The sequence below is a fragment of the Pongo abelii genome, chromosome 2, assembly GCF_028885655.2.
Source record: "Pongo abelii isolate AG06213 chromosome 2, NHGRI_mPonAbe1-v2.0_pri, whole genome shotgun sequence".
Lineage (NCBI taxonomy): Eukaryota > Metazoa > Chordata > Mammalia > Primates > Hominidae > Pongo > Pongo abelii.
The window spans coordinates 185707644-185724030 of record NC_085928.1 but is presented as its reverse complement, the minus strand read 5'-3'; the positions used below and the strand labels follow the sequence as shown (position 1 = coordinate 185724030).

Here is a 16387-nt window from a genome sequence, read left to right as displayed (position 1 = left end):
CTAATTGCTTTTTAATTTTTATAATTTTCTAGAATCAAAACTAATAGTATTAATACATCTGTGAGATCAATGCTTAAAATAAATAAATACAAATTTTAAAAGGCATCCCCAAAGCTCATATCTGCAATCTTCGTACATACATAATTCCCCCATGACCCCACCCCAAAACTGTCTGAATATTAACACATGCACTACAGCTGAACTAGCATCTGCTTAATAGGCTGAACAAGTCATATGCATTCATACACGTCTCAAAGGACCTTAGGGCTGGCAGCAAATGCCATTGTTATCTCTCTCTCTCATAAGTGATATTTAGTATTTACCTGGGCTTACGAATGTCCCTACATATCTCATAACCCTGAAGGCAGCACACAGGGAACTGTGACTGTGTTGATATTATTAATGCAGTATGAAATGTGGTTAGTGAATGAAAAACATTGTCTTGTGAAACTACACAGGGGAAATTAGCACACTAACTTGAGACAGAATGCATAATTTACTAGAAAATTATGATGTTATATATTCAAATATATATATTCAACAAGGTGCAAATTCCATTTAATATTTGATACAGTTTGGCTCTGTGTCCCCACCCAAATTTCATCTTGTAGCTCCCATAATGCCCATGTGTTATGGGAGGGACCTGGTAATAGATGACTGAATCATGGGGGCATGTCTTTCCCATGCTGTTCTCATGATAGTAAATGTGTCTCACAAGATCTGATGGTGTTAAAAATGGGAATTTCCCTGCTCTCTTTTTTCCTGCCACCATCCATGAAAGATGTGACTTGCTCCTCCTTGTATTCTGCAGTGATGATGAGGCTTCCCCAGCCACGTGAAACTGTGAGTTTTCCATTAAACCTCTTTCCTTTGTAAATTGCCCAGTCTTGGATATGTCTTTATCAGCAGCATGAAAACAGACTAATACAATAAATTGGTACCAGGAGTGGGGCACTGCTGAAAAGATACCTGAAAATGTGGAAGGAACTTTGTAACTGGGAAATAGGCAGACATTGGAAGAGTTTAGAGGGCTCAGAAAAAGACAGGGAAATGTGGGAAAGTTTGCAACTCCATAGAGATTTGTTGAATGACTTTGACCAAAATGCTGACAATTATAGAGAAAATGAAATACAGGGTGAGGTGGTCTCAGATAAAGATAAGGAACTTGTTGGGAACTGGAGCAAAGGTGACTCTTGTTATGTTTCAGCAAAGAGATTGGTGGCATTTTGCCCATCCTAGAGATTTGTGGAGCTTTGAACTTGAGAGAGATGATTTAGGGTACCTGGTAGAAGAAATTTCTAAGTAGCAGAGCATTCAAGAGATGACTTGGGTGCTAATAAAGGCATTCAGTTTTAAAAGGGAAACAGAACATAAAAGTTTGGAAAATTTGCAGCCTGACAATGTGATAGAAAAGAAAATCTCATTCTCTACGGAGAAATTCAAGCCAGCTGGAGAAATTTGCCTAAGTAAAAAGGAGCCAAATGTTAAATCATCAAGACAATGGGGAAAATGTCTCTAGGGCATGTCAGAGACCTTTGTGGCAGCCCCTCCCATCACAAGCCTGGAGGTTTTGGAGGAAAAAATGGTTTCATGGGCCAGGCCCAGGGTCCCTCTGCTGTGTGCAGTCTTGGGACTTGGTGCCCTGATTCCCAGCTGCTCCAGCCTTGACTAAAAGGGGCCAAGGAACAACTCAGGCTGTTGCTTCAGAGGGTGGAAGCCCCAAATCTTGGTAGCTTCCACATGGTATTGGTCCTGTGGGTACACAGAAGCCAAGAATTGTGGTTTGGAACCTCTGCCTAGATTTCTTTTTTTTTTTTCTTTTTTTGAAACGGAGTCTCTCTCTGTTGCCCAGGCTGGAGTGCAGTGGCGCAATCTTGGCTCACTGCAAGCTCCGCCTCCCGAGTTCATGCCATTCTCCTGCCTCACCCTCCCAAGTAGCTGGGACTACAAGCACCCGCCACCACGCCCAGCTAACGTTTTTTTGTATTTTTAGTAGAGACGGGGTTTCACCATGTTAGTCAGGATGGTCTTGATCTCCTGACCTCGTGATCCTTCCGCCTTGGCCTCCCAAAGTGCTGGGATTACAGGTGTGAGCCACCGCACCCAGCCCACCTCTGCCTAGATTTCATAAGGTGTATGGAAATGCCTGGATGCCCAAGCAAAAATTTGTTGCAGGGGCGAGGCCATCATGGAGAACCTCTGCAAAAAAGAAATGTGGGGTCAGAGCCCCCACAAAGAGTCCCTACTGGGGCACCACCTAGTGGAGCTGTGAGAAGAGGGCCACCGTCCTCAGACCCCAGAATGGTAGATCCACCGGCAGCTTGAACTGTATACCTGAAAAAGCCACAGATGCTCAACACCAGCCAGTAAAAGCAGCCAGGAGGGGGGCTATACCCTGCAAAGCCACATGGGCAGAGCTGCCCAAGGCCATGGGAACCCACCTCTTGCATCAGCATAACCTGGATGTGAGACATGGAGTCAAAGGAGATCATTTTAGAGCTTTAAGATTTGACTGCCCTGCTGGATTTTGGACTTGCATGGAGCCTGTAGCCCCTGTATTTTGGTCAATTTCTCCTATTTGTAATGGCTGTATTTACCCAGTGCCTGAGCCCTCATTGTATCTAAGAAGTAACTAACTTGCTTTTGATTTTACAGGCTCATAGGTGGAAGGGACTTGCCTTGTCTCAGATGAGACTTTGGACTGTGAACTTTTAAGTTAATGCTGAAATGAGTTGAGACTTTGTGGAACTGTTGGGAAGGCACGTTTGGTTTTGAAATGTAAAGATATGAGATTTGGGAGGGGCCAGGGGTGCAATGATATGGTTTGGCTCTGTGTCCCCACCCAAATCTCGTCTTGTAGCTCCCATAATTCCACATGTTGTGGGAAGGACCCAGCAGGAGATGACTGAATCATGGGAGTGGATCTTTCCCATGCTATTCTTGTGATAGTGAATGGGACTCATGAGATCTGATGGTTTTAAAAACAGGAGTTTCCCTATACAAGCTCTCTCTTTTCCTGCCGCCATCCACATAAGATGTAACTTGCTCCACCTTGCCTTCCAACATGATTATGAGGCTTCCCCAGCCACATGGAACTGTGAGTTCTCCATTAAACCGCTTTCCTTTGTAAATTGCCCGGTCATCGGTATGTCTTTATCAGCAGTGTGAAAACGAACTAATACAATATTAAAAGTTATATTTCCCAATTGTTTGCACAATTCAAGTCATAAAAAATATAATTCAATTTGATCTTCTATATGCTTGGGAAAATGTGTTTATTAGAAATAAAGAGAAGAAAGAACCCCTTTTTTATTTTTATTTTAAGTTCTGGGGTACATGTGCAGGATGTGCAGGTTTGTTACATAGGTAAATGTGGATGATGGTGGTTTGTTGCACTTATCAACCCATCACCTAGGTATTAAGCCCCGCGTGCATTAGCTATTTTTTCCTAATGCTCTCCCTCCCGCCACCCTACCCCCCAACAGACCCCAGAGTGTGTTGTTCCCCTCCCATGTACATGTGTTCTCATTGAAGAACCACTTTTGATAACCTTTTATTCCTTTCAGGTACTTTTCTCCCAAATGTACCAACCAGTTCCTAACGTATCTTTGCAGAGTCTTATCCCCAATGTTGGGGTGCTGAAAAAGTATCCCACAAAATGAGACTCTGACATACTGAGCTAAAGAAAGAGCCTCAAGGTCTCTCTGCCCTTGCTTGTCCTGCACCCTCCCAACACTTCTGTGTTTCTCAAAGCAGAAGATGAGGATGTTCTCGGAAGTTCTCTTATCCATCTAAAAACTATGAACCTCCAAAGAGGAACACAATTACCTTTAATCCTCTCTTGGAAATCTCATTGTTTGTCAATGAGGGATGCAACCACACCTAGATGGACTTTTTCAAACAGATAGTGTCGCCTCTAAGGATGATTCAAATACTAAAGAGAATCATTTACAAATTAATTTTGTCTCCCAGGTCCATTTATTATCCCTAATAATAATTTACTATTCATGAGAAGAATGGTCTAAATTCCCCATCTCTCTCTGCTTTACAAAAAAGGTACATAAATATGTTTCTATAGTCCATTGAGTTATTGGGTAATCCTATGCATCCCCCCATCATGCACATGAAATAAATAACTATGTATTTTTCTCCTATTAGCCTGCCTGTTGTCAGTTCATTTTCAGCAAACCTTCAGAGAGTGGAAGGGGAAGCTTTCCCTTTGCCCCTACACCAGCATAGTGATCACAAAAATCCTGGGAAACTGCCTACTCTGATTATGCTGTACTTCAGGAAATGAATTGTGTGCAATAGATTGACATAAATTATCCTTCAATTCCACCTCACTTCATCCAAATCATACAAGAAACACCAAAATATAAAAATAAATTATTTATAAAAAGGATTTTTAAAAGAAATTAAGAAGGATTATGATTGATTTTTTTTCCAGTTTGCACTGCATAACAGAGACTCCAGAAAAGACATGTTTTGTTTACACTTAGAATCTGGATACCACACATTACAAAAGATTAAAATAAAAGAAAAAGGAAGAGGGAGAAAGGCGACTTCTCTGAGTGCTGCTGGATAAAGCTGTTTTGTTTGTTTTTTAAGAGTGACTTGGCACCTTGAACACTGGAATATAAGCCAACTACCTTCTGGCAACAAAGATTGAGACTTCAGAAACACCTGGCCCACAGCGGAATGCTTAGACTAAATCAGCTTTCTTTGCAGCTTCGTAAGCAAGAGGAAGATTTGTATACTCCTTGTCATGCAGCACAAAGAGATGAGCCACACTGCATATTCTTACCCACTCTGAAACTCAGTCTTCCTCAGGCATGCCAGAACAACTTTCCTTTACATTCATATGAGGCCTCATTCTTTTCAAAGTGCTTTATACCTGTATATCTCATTTCATTATCCTGACAACCCTAAGAGACAGGTAGATGGGGAATTAATATCCTATGTTAAAAACACTGAGAATCAGCTTCACTGAGAACAGCTAACAGTAATGGCAAAGCTAAAATATCAATAACCAAATTTTCTGGAGCACCTACTAGGTATCAGAGCTGTATGGAAGTTTTCAAACACCATTCTCTCTAATTCTCACAACAGCTCAGCAAGGCAAGTATCATGTTCATATAAAAAAAAGAAACTGAGGTTCTCAGAGATTAGTTAACTTGCTCAAGTCATCTACCCAAGTGTAATTGATTTGAAGGCCTGTGCTACTTTTTTTGCTATAATACGAGGTTTAAGTCAGAATCTAGAAAAAATTATCTCAGTTGGTTATTTGTGGAAAACTAAAGCCAGACTCTAAATTCTTTACTTCTTGCCAACTATTCTTTCCACTATACTACTGTGTTTCCTGGTGAAGAAAAAAATACAAAAACCTATGTTTCTTGTAATACTACTGGCCAATACCTGTAATATCTTATTTCCAATCCTGAACATCTATGATATTTGCATACCTGTGGCACATAGCATAAGTAAATAACTATTCACCATCTGTAAAATTACAATGCAATGACTTTACAAGCACACATGTACCACAAGACCCTGGTGTCTTTCCTTTTCCACTATTCTCTGACCATACTAGCCCTGAGCAGAAGATGAAGGAAGAATAAATTAGAAATAAAAAAAACTGTAAAGAACTAAAAATATTTTAAAAATATAAAAGGATCATTGTGTTGAAAACTGAGTTAATAATCACCACATTGCAAAGGCTTTCCCCTCTTACTAAATACTATTGATGTTCCTAGAGTTAGTGGTCTCACTAGTGTTAGGCAAGATCAGATTGTCAAAAGATAAAAACTATACATAGAAACCTATTCTAGAATTTTAAGAATAAAAATATCACCCTATGACGCAACAAGGCAACAGATTATTTACAGAGTTAAGGAAAAAGTGTACACACACACACACACACACAACTAAAATTACTTCAGGCCAAAGAAAGATAAACTTTTATATGGGATGACTGTAATTCTTTGACTTCATCACAAATCTTTCTCTTACGTACCAGACCAAAATAGAAAGAAACAAATTATTTACTAAACTGTCAATATCTAAAGAGTAGGGTACATCTTCTTTCCTTAATTATTGTAGCTCATTACCCAGTATGGTGACTGTATTTGCAATAAATGCTTTTAACGAATTTGTCATATATTGAGTGGACAATGCAGTAAAACATATATAGGTTCACTAAAATAATACCATTGCCTTGGGTCTATAATGTAATTTTTCTTTAGCCACAAGCATGGTTGAGCATTGTGTGGTTTTCTATATTTTTATATACCCAGATTAAAGTAACCATAGTTTATACCTTTCACTTAAGCTGTAAGTTAAACTATTATCATGGGATTTTTTTTAATGTCCTCAGTTAAATTTAAAACGCAATAGGGCCCTACTATGAAAGTTGATCCTGTAAGATAAGCATAACATCTGTTTTATAGGTTACCATGGAAAAAAAAAACTGGGATGTCACTGTAGCATGTGAAAAAACAAAACAAAAAAAAACTTCAGCTGAATTAAATTTAAAGGAGTTTAATTGTGCAATGAGTGATTTGCGAATCTGGCAGCCCTCAGAATCACAACAGATTCAGAGTCTGCAGGGATGACTCATGGTCAGAACAAATTTATAGACAAAGCAAAGGGAAGTGATGTATAGAAACTGGAAGTGAGGTACAGAAACAGCTGGATTGGTTACTGATTGGCATTTGCCTTATTTGAACACAGTTTGAACACTCAGCAATGTATGAGTGGTTGAAGTATGGCTGCTGGGATTGACAAAGACTCAGCTACTGTTACAGGCACATACTCTTAAGTTAGGTTGTGAATCTTGTCTACCTATTAGTCAGGTTACAGTTCATCCACAAGGACTCAAATATAGAAGTACAGAGTCCTTCTCAGGCCATTGTTAGCTCACTTTAACACATGCTATAAGACACCATGACAAACAGTAGATGAATCATGAACCATCCTAACTAGTAGCTGTTGATCCTTTATTGGGTGATCATTACCATGCTGTGGGGGAGAGAAAAGAGCTAAAATGTCGTAAAAGATAGTTTCTCTCCTTAGAACTTACTTTCCTGTTAGAGATAAGTCCATTCCACTTTTACACAATTGGAAAAGAAGTTAACAGTATAAAATTGGTAAATATGAATCTTTTATTTCCTAGAAAGCACCATTTTCTATTGCACTCTAAACAAACCATGCAACGACACCATACACATATATTTGGGGAGTAGGAATCTAGATGACTGTAAAATGGGAAAGGTATTCTAGACTAAGGGAATAAAATGAGCAGAAATCTGGGGTAGAAAAAAGCCAATGTTTCTTTTTACTTTTAGATTAAAACAAGATTTTTTAGAGAAACAAGAAACCGGCGTGACTGAAACAGAGTTCTCAGTTACTGGGAAGTAAGTTTGTGTGTGGAGTGTGGGGCATAGGGTCAGAAAACCCTAAAACTCATCCAAGCCATATGGCCATGATTCAGTGATCTGCAGGGAGTCTGCTCCACTCCTTTTAACTTTCAGAGCAGAGGCAAAACCTGATAAATCATAGCCTGGCAAGAGTGTTTACCACAGGATTTTGTGGTGCATAGTGCCCTTCAGGCTGTTATGTTCATCCTGAAGTGACATGTCTCTGATTTATGTCACTTTATACTAGAAATCCCCCAATTTAACAACAAATATCCTGTGGATAACAAACCTTAGGGCAGCCAGCCATGGGCAAGAAGAGTGGAGGGAGTTTCCTGAAGATGGACAGAATGAGAAGCAGCCGCCAGTCCTCATGACCCCTTTCCAAAGCTGCAGTATCCATAGAGGAGAGGGATCAAAGATGTATTCCTGACATACCCAAGTTATTTCCCCAAAAGATTAGAAATTAAATGGTGTAATGCACAATTAGTGCACAAAATCCATGTATCCATAACATGACTAAAATACAGCCTTAAGACTGTCATTGTCTTTCATTTGGAATACTCCACAAACTCCCTAATTGTTTTAAATGTCTGCCTCCAACACATTCTCCACATTATCATCCGAGCTGTGCAGTTACTTGTTTGGGATATGTTTCTTGTATACTCCAAAAAACAGACCTGTTTGTCTCACTTCCTTTCCATTGCTCCCCTTGACCTATAGCAAGATTTATGATATCTAATATTCAACTATAATTTGACAAGTTTATATATATATATATATAAATTACTTGAAAGTAAAAGTGTCTTAGAAAAGCGAGAACTTATACAACCTCCACAACTATCAAAAAGGAAGCTTCAGATACAACCCACATCACAGAAACTAGTGAGGAAAATTTTAAATGCCACACCTGTTCCCTCAGCCCCAAGAAGAGCCACCATGACAGCCCCAAGAGAGTTTCATGTATAAGTGGAGACATCCCAACACCTGAATAACATTCCTATTCTTGCCAGTGCATGACTTGAGGGTTTCTTCTGCAGAAAGATTTTGGTGGAATGCTTAGGAGGCCTTGTCAAAGGCCTTGCTTCCACTGCTTACATTTGTGAAAGCCAATAGTTGGAGGAGAAAGAGATAGGAAAATTGTCATGGAATCTCTAACCTTTTAGGAAAGAAATGGTTCAAGATCTCACCTTTCCTTCTTCTTAAGTTTTCAAAGACATTAGAATGATTTTCATGGACTGAGGTAGTCTCAAATGAAGACTACCTTAGGTGGTATGTTATCTTTTAGTGAAGGATTTCCAAAGTCACTGAAGAATTGCAATAGCCTCTGACAGGGGAATTCGCTTCAAGGAGAAGGGTTGTAATCCCAGGAAACATTTGGAATATATAGTTTCCCAAACACATGGCCATTTTTAGGGGCTCCTGTGGCTTATCCTGTTTGGTCCAGGGGCCTACCAAAAAGAAACTACGTGTGAACATAAAGACCTGTGTTAGCAAACAGTGTTAAACTTGAAAACAGCATTTTGGATAGTGGAATGGCCATAGCTGTGCATACCTCTGGAGGAAAGAGAGTTCTTTTCTCTCAGCATGCTGAGAAGCTGCTGTTTCAGCCATGCCTGCAACAGTTGCCAAGAGCTGAATGAGGTTACTGAGACACTGGGTTTGCAGCCTGGCGCATGCCTTCCCTGCAGAGTTGCAGAGTTTCTGGAGCCGACAGACCATGCAAAGTCTCTGGGGACCACTTGGACATGATGAAAAATCGATGGGATGCGAAGCAAAGAAAGAAGACATAAACAAGGCATGTCTCCACTGAAATTTAATTTGATTATGAAAGAATTGGCCTCTTAACTTAGCCCTAAACTGCTAACAGTATAGTTTTTTGCAAGTATGTACTAACAGCCGCCAACATCAGGGCATTGAAGAAGAAGGCAACTCATGATGTCAAGAAACCAATGGCTAGGAATATAAACTCCCTGATTCAAATCCTCCTTTCCAGCTTCTGCTTCTGCTGAAAGCCCATTTCCTTTCTAGTTTCTCGGCTTAAACTCTGATCACACCATCTCCAGTTTACCAGGAATCCTAGTTTGGGTACTCCCTCAAAACAACAAACTTGAGATGAAATCTGATCACACATAGTTCATTGAGAGGTGAGGGTAGTAGGATGGGAAGGAGAGACAAGGAAGACAAGACCGTCAATAGAAAGCACATTATCAAGTCAGCTACCACTGTGGATGACTGAAGCTTAACCTTGCTGGAGAAAACCTTAGAGCTAGTACAAAATAGGTGCCTCAGGATCTTCCCATTCGAGGGGCAAGGGAGCAGTGTATTGATTCACTAGCTACCAATTGGGCATTGCTCCATGGAGGTGTTACATTTTAATCTCTGAACTACCCTGTTCACTAGCAGCTTTCCAGGGCTGAAGAAAGCCTCAGGCAAAGATAAAGTTTAGGATTTGCAAATCTATTACTAAAATAAAATGCTTACTTTCTATTCCCATGCCACAGAAAAGTAACTCATGTATTTTTTTTTTTTTTTTTTTGTGAAATGTAAGATAGCTCTCCTCTTTTGGTGACTGTCATCACCTATCTGTTATTAAATTTTAGTAGAGAAAATATATTTACACATTAATGCGGAAATAACAAATTAGCTTTTTGGCATTTTTAATGACTATTTTTCAGTGATGTAGTCATGTTTTGACTTTGTAACATATTTGTATTTTCTGCTAGTCATATTGTTTCTAGAGAGGGACCACAGTATGTTAATATTTCTTAGTGTTCTAGAAAAAGAAACTTCAAGATACTAACAACTTTACTTTTTTACTATGTTTAGTAGTAATTTGCATGTGCTGATTGACAAATTAAGTATCTTCATTATATTTCACTAATAACTACCTTTAACATGATATCAACAATAATAACAGCAGCTAACATTTGTTGCACTCTTGCCATATGCCAGGCATTATTCTAAATTCTTTATATAAATTAATTCATTGAATCCTTACAATAGCCTTATTCTATTTTGCATGAGAAAATAGAAGCATTGCTCAGTTAATTAAATTTCCCAAGGTCCACTTAGCTAGTACATGGCAATTTTGAGATTTGAGCCCAAGCATTCTGGCTGCAGATCTGGACTCTTAATTGTTACCCTAATTAGCACCTTTGAAATTTTTTTCCAAGCCCTTTTCTAATTTTAGCAAATAGGAAATACCAGTGGCCAATATTCACCAAATGTGAACATAATGATTCTAAGGAATAATCAAGGGCTGATTACACCTATTTAAAATAAAGACCTGAGCAAGTGATCCTACCAGGATTATAACTGTTGATACATTCCAATGCTAAGTTTCATGTCTGTAGATCCTGCTTTCCTGAGCCTAAAAAAGGGAAGTAGAGATTTATGAAGTAAAACAATTCTCTAAGATACCCTAGAGTAGTTGCAAATACTATCAAAGCTGTGGTGTGACAAAGGAGGTAGTGGCTGTGTATTTTTAAAAGATTAATTTTATGTTTATTAAATGATGTACTTTGTAAATTATCCAAATCAATTAGTCATAGAAAGATTAAAGAACTGATTTAGCAGAATTTGTAATAATGCTAAAGAAACATATAACAAGCATACATAATGCACCAAGATAGAAGAAGCCTTTCATAAAGAGCTAGAAAGAGAAAATTCTCTTAGAAATTGTATTTTCAGGGCATAATGCTGAGTATCTGCACATGTGAAACACTGTGGTTTTAGTTTTCTCTTTAGGAATTTAATAAAACTTTAGTAAAGTGCTTTAGTAAAGGACAAAGATGTTATTTCCTTCTAATATCCAACCATTAAACAAAGAACATCTTGGTAATAAATGAAAGCAATCACATACAGAGCCAATTATTTAGTTAATAGATCAATATTATTTTGATATAAATTATTAATATAATTATTTCCTTTTATATGTGCCAGTTGAAAAAACAACCAAAAATAAACCTCTGTTTTATTATAGATTTGGACATCTGGTATAATTCTGTTTTTTAAAAAATAATATCTTGGAATATTGTTTCATTTTTTCAAAAAATATGAACATTAAAAAATAATGACATCATGTTTCTATCTTATAGAGACAATGAAGGCACTAGAGAGAGGTAGAGATATGGGAATGAAAAAAATAAATAGATTGTTCCTTTGAACTTGCTGCTTCTACCTAGTGAGATTTTAAATGATGGTCAAAATATATGTGACCCTTACTGTATGCAATTACATTGTTCATGCAGTTTCTTTCTTGGCTATAAATGCAATAAATGTTATTGCAGATTGCATCCTACAAAGTGAGACTTGACATTTTAAAAATAGAAAAAATACCACAAGGGCTTTAGATCCTTCGATGTGTGATTATATTCATGACAAGGTTCTTACAGTAACTTTCTTTGAACTAGATGCTATTGTTCAGTTGAATCCAAAAATATATGTATGTAAATAAGAAGCTGCACGAACAGAGCACACTGTCAAGCTCTAGAAATTCCAAGATTTATCTTTTTTCTTTACATGTTGCTTAGTGATAAACAGGACTCTTATATTAATAGTTCCTTGCTTCTCAAATATCCCAGGATGTCCTATATGACATAGCCCAACAATTCAGGAATTTTAGTGTCTTTATAGTTGACCAGTTAAACCATGTGATATGACCTTATACTTTTATTAGTACACTTTATCTGAGTGATATTTATCTGGATGAAATGCTTATAAAGCCCCTACGTATAATTCAATAGTCCTCAGTTAAATGGTAAAACTGTGACATAGTTCCTGTACTAAAGGGACTTTGGATGGTTTGGATGCTATTAGCAAAGAAAAACAAAAAGAACATATGAAATGTCACGTCTCAAAGTTTAAATAAAAGGAGAACACTGGTTACTATGAACAGCAATAGACCAAGAACAGTTCTTGGGGGATAGTTCAATTTTGCTGGATCTTAAAGGAAGGATACAATTTAGAAAAGTGGAGAGAATTAAGGGCAGCACTCTTAGTAAGAGGAACAGGTAAGTGAAAATTCTGATCCTAACACTAAGTCAATCAGTCTTGTTGGAAGGATTTTTTTAAAGGAGAAAATGAAAATAAAGTTGGAGAAGATGATTATATTGCAAGGGATCCCTCTCTTCCTTCTCAACAAGCTCCGTGTAAAGGAAAAAGATATTCTATTTATATTGGAATGTCTTGAATAATTAGATTTTTTTAGAGAAACACTAAAATTTGTTAGTGATTACTAACAAATTAACCTGGAAAAAGGCTTAAGTCATTCCACATAATATGCTAAAGTAAAGCCTGATCTGGAAAAGTGAAGATAGAAAGGTTTTCATGTCTTAATTTCGTCTAGCAATTGGTACTCATATTACCATGTTACCACCATCACCAAAAAGTATAATATCTAAATGTTTATTGTTGAAAACACATTAGCCTTAATTTAGAATATGTCAATTTACTACTTGAAATTCTATGGGCCTCTGTTTCCTTGTCTGTAAGGGTTTACTTTAAAACTCAGTCACAATATTCTCTTAAATTTTTAGCATATGGTTGGTTATTGAGGAGTACTGAGAGTATTGAAGGACTCAATCTAATAACAGAAGATGAGGGCTATCTGAAGAGCTTATTATTGTGACTATTTTCCGGAACCTGAAGTGGATTTTAGCCAGCTGCCAGGGCTCTGACCAACCTCATGTTTCTTAGGTGACTTGCTCATATAGATGCTGTGAACTGAGCAGTCTCTTCTACATGTAGGAGAGCTTGACTAGATGCCGGGGCTCAGCTGAACCTGGCCCTAGGAGCCGATTAAGAAGCAGAGGTAGGACACCTACCCACAAACTTCAGGAAACCTGCTTCCTTTGTTCTCTAAAGTTTGTGTGAGCTTTGTATGTTGAGATCCTCAGAAAAATTAGAAACACTACACTATGTATCATTGTATCATATGGCTGTTCACTCTTTTCAAGGAAATTAGCACACTGGTCTGATAAAGAGGTTATATAGTGCATCTATGGTTTTTGCATATTCTAAAGGCAGGCAAAGGAAAGGAAAAAGTATTAACTGAAAATCTACTATGTGCCAGACCTTTCATTGTAACTGTGAATAGATGATTTAATTTAATCCTATCAACAAATCTGCCAGATTATATTATGCATTACTGGTAATGACATAGATTGAGGCCAGGCTATGAAGGGTCTGGTAGGTTATAATAAAAAGCTTATTTCACTTAAAATGTAATTTATTTAGTGGAAAAATAGCACCAAAAGAGGCTATGTTTAGTAATGTACATATTTTATTTTTACCTTCGTTATGATAAATTGCTAACATTGTCTTTGTAGGGGTAGCAAGAATTCAGTGCCCATTTATTCAACTTATTTAAACAACTGGGGACATATCCTGGTGTCATGCTCTAGTGAACCACCTCATTTACTTAGGCAGATTAAGAGGTGCCTGGGTTTTATTATCTCAAATATGTACTGTGTCATTCATGGAATAAATAACTTTATTTGTCCTCATTTTAATGGAAAAATTAATTGCTACACAATACCTACTTGTGAAATATATAATTTAAATATACTTTTATAATTCCCAAAAGGTCAAAAATTTTAGATAAATTTATGGGGTAGCAACTGATGAAATAAATCTTCTCTGTCTGATTTTATCAACTTAATTTGCAGATAAGAATATAGGGGTTGAAAGTTGAAATGATTTGATTTGCCAAACATCCCATAGCTATTTAGAGGCAAAACCAGAACTGGGATTAAGGTCTTAAAGCTCTCAATACATTACTTTTACAGACAACAAAATGCGAGAAATATAATTCAAATTGATGGTGTGTAGGTATGTGTGTGTGTGTGTGTATGATGAACATATGAAATACCAATGGAAAATTTGGTAAACATACCATATACAAAAAATATGCAAATGGTAGTGAGCTATAAAATCTGCCCATTGAAGTTTATGACACTTTATTATAATGCATTACAAAAAATCTCCTGATTTCATTATGCTCTAACTTCTCCAGGAGTAGCTCACGGTCCTTCTCTAAGACATTCACCATGTCTAGGTAGATTATCTTATGTAGTCACCCCACCACCTCCCATCCCAGCTCTTATATTATACTAATTTATTCTCAATTTCTCTATACCTCTAGAGAGAAATGTATTAATGATTTTACATTGTGATAGTAGATGTATTGATTTCTTCCTATAGTTTGATCAGTTTTTATTTTGTATACATGTCAGTTGGTGCCTGTATATCCAGAATTGCCGTAGCTTCCTAATTATTCATTTTAAAAACCTTATGAGCTCATCCTCTAATTACAGAAACCTCTAATTTTGAGTTTTGCCTCAAAGTCTCCTTTCTCCGATGTTGATATCGTTACATCAGGTTTCTTTGATAGTGTATGACTTGAAATTAATGTGTAACTGCATTTCTTAAAAGTCAAAAATCCAGTCTGAGAATTTTTAAACTATTTACTCTGTTATTATAATTACAGATGTGTTTGCATTTATTTTATTATTTTGTGTTTTCTAGACAATGAGCTTTCTTTACTTCCTTTTCTCCTTCTTGAAGTATATTAGCTTGACTGAGTTTTTTCCCTGTTCTTTTATTTCTGTATAGATTGAATTGTATATTCTATTTTTACTTTTTATTTATTTGGTTGGGCACATTAAATCTTAGACAAGCTCAGTTGACTAACAAAGTCTAGAGGTAATCAATATCTGTACCCACCTCCCAACTATGAACTACGCAAGATGCTTACAACTCATTAAAGACCTTCTTTTTCTCTCTTACATTGTCTAATATTTTCTAGTAATTCTTATTAGTGTGGTTGTCTTTATAGTCAAAAATTAGTTATACTTATCCACATCTTCACCATTTTTTGGCACACCATTAGTTCTTTTATCCTTGCATTATCATAACAGATTCAATTTCCTTCTTACTGAAATGTATTCTTCAGTAGTTATTTCAGTGAAAGCTTGTAAGTGGCAAACGTTTCAGTCTTTTTCTAAAAAAATCTTCATTTCTTTCTCACTTTTAAATGATGCTTTAGATTAGTTCAGAATTCTAGGTTGCGAGTTATTTTTCTTTAACATTTGAAGGTATTTCTATTTTATTTTGTTGCTATGAAGGAGTCCTTAGTTGCAGTCTAGTTGTTATTCTTAGGCAACCTCTCTTTTATCCCTACGAGCCACTTCATCACAATTTTTTTTAGATGTGGGTTTATTTTTAATACATCCTATTTGTGATTTGATCTTCAAAATAAAAATTGATGTCATTAATGAATACTGGAAAATTATCAGCCATTATGCCTTCAAATACTGCGTCTCCCCCAATCTCTTGTTCTGGAATTTAGAATGAGAAGGTCAAAAGATATGACTTCCTCATTTTTCATTTTATTTTCCTTCCTTTGATGTTTTCTGGGTTACTTCTTTACATTTATTTTTCACTTCAACAAATAGCTCTCAACATTTATATACATTCCTTTTTCAATCATCCATTGTATTTTTAATTTCACTGATTATGTTACTTCTACAGTAATTCTTTTTAAGATTATTTTCTATCTCATGATCAATTCTTTCATTATGGTTTCTAATTTTTAAAATTATTTAATAATTTCAAAAAACTCATATAGTTTATTTCAGCATTGATTGTTGTGTTCAGATGGATTGTTGTGTACGTTAATCACAGTGGATCAATTTCTACTATTATTTATAATTTTTATTGTGAATAGTTCCGTGCACATATGTCTATGTATGTTTCAAAGAAATAAAAATGGCTGAGAGGGTGCTATGGCCTGAATGTGTTCTCCCAAACTTCATATGTTGAAATTCTAACCACCAAGTTTATATTAGAAAGTAGGGTCTTTTAGAGGTGACTAGAACATGAAGGCAGAACTCTCATGATTGGGATTAGTGTCCTTAGAAAAGAGACCACAGAGAGTTAGCTTGCTTCTATCACGTGAGGATACTGTGCAA

The 16387-nt window shown here is 36.7% G+C and overlaps 1 protein-coding gene across 14 annotated transcripts in view; it reads right to left on the bottom strand.

Moving 5' to 3' along the window:
• Window positions 1–16387, bottom strand: part of NAALADL2 (N-acetylated alpha-linked acidic dipeptidase like 2) — a 1370084-nt gene that overhangs the window by 62447 nt on the left and 1291250 nt on the right. The gene's annotated exons all lie outside the window — the stretch shown is intronic.